This window comes from Acyrthosiphon pisum, chromosome X (assembly GCF_005508785.2).
Source record: "Acyrthosiphon pisum isolate AL4f chromosome X, pea_aphid_22Mar2018_4r6ur, whole genome shotgun sequence".
Lineage (NCBI taxonomy): Eukaryota > Metazoa > Arthropoda > Insecta > Hemiptera > Aphididae > Acyrthosiphon > Acyrthosiphon pisum.
Window position 1 is genome coordinate 117833414 of NC_042493.1, and position 258 is coordinate 117833671.

Genomic DNA, 258 nt, shown 5'->3' on the forward strand with positions numbered 1-258 from the left:
AATTTCTGTTAAAATTATTTTATCTGAAAATATATTTATGAAAAAGATAGAGTCCCTAAAACATATATTATCTCAAAAGTAATCTAACTTTCAGGTAAAATATTAAAAGATATTTTACACACTCCCACATTTCCCAGTACATGTCTTATTGAGAAAAACAAATTTATACAATACCAATAAATTTTTTTGATAACATTTTTTGTAATTCAAAAACGAACAAACAATACTTGAAATTTTACCAAATATTTATAGTTGTTT

At 21.3% G+C, this 258-nt stretch overlaps 1 pseudogene; it reads right to left on the bottom strand.

Moving 5' to 3' along the window:
- Positions 1-142, bottom strand: part of LOC100163527 — a 5360-nt pseudogene extending 5218 nt beyond the window's left edge.
- Between the last annotated feature and the right edge of the window lie 116 nt (positions 143-258).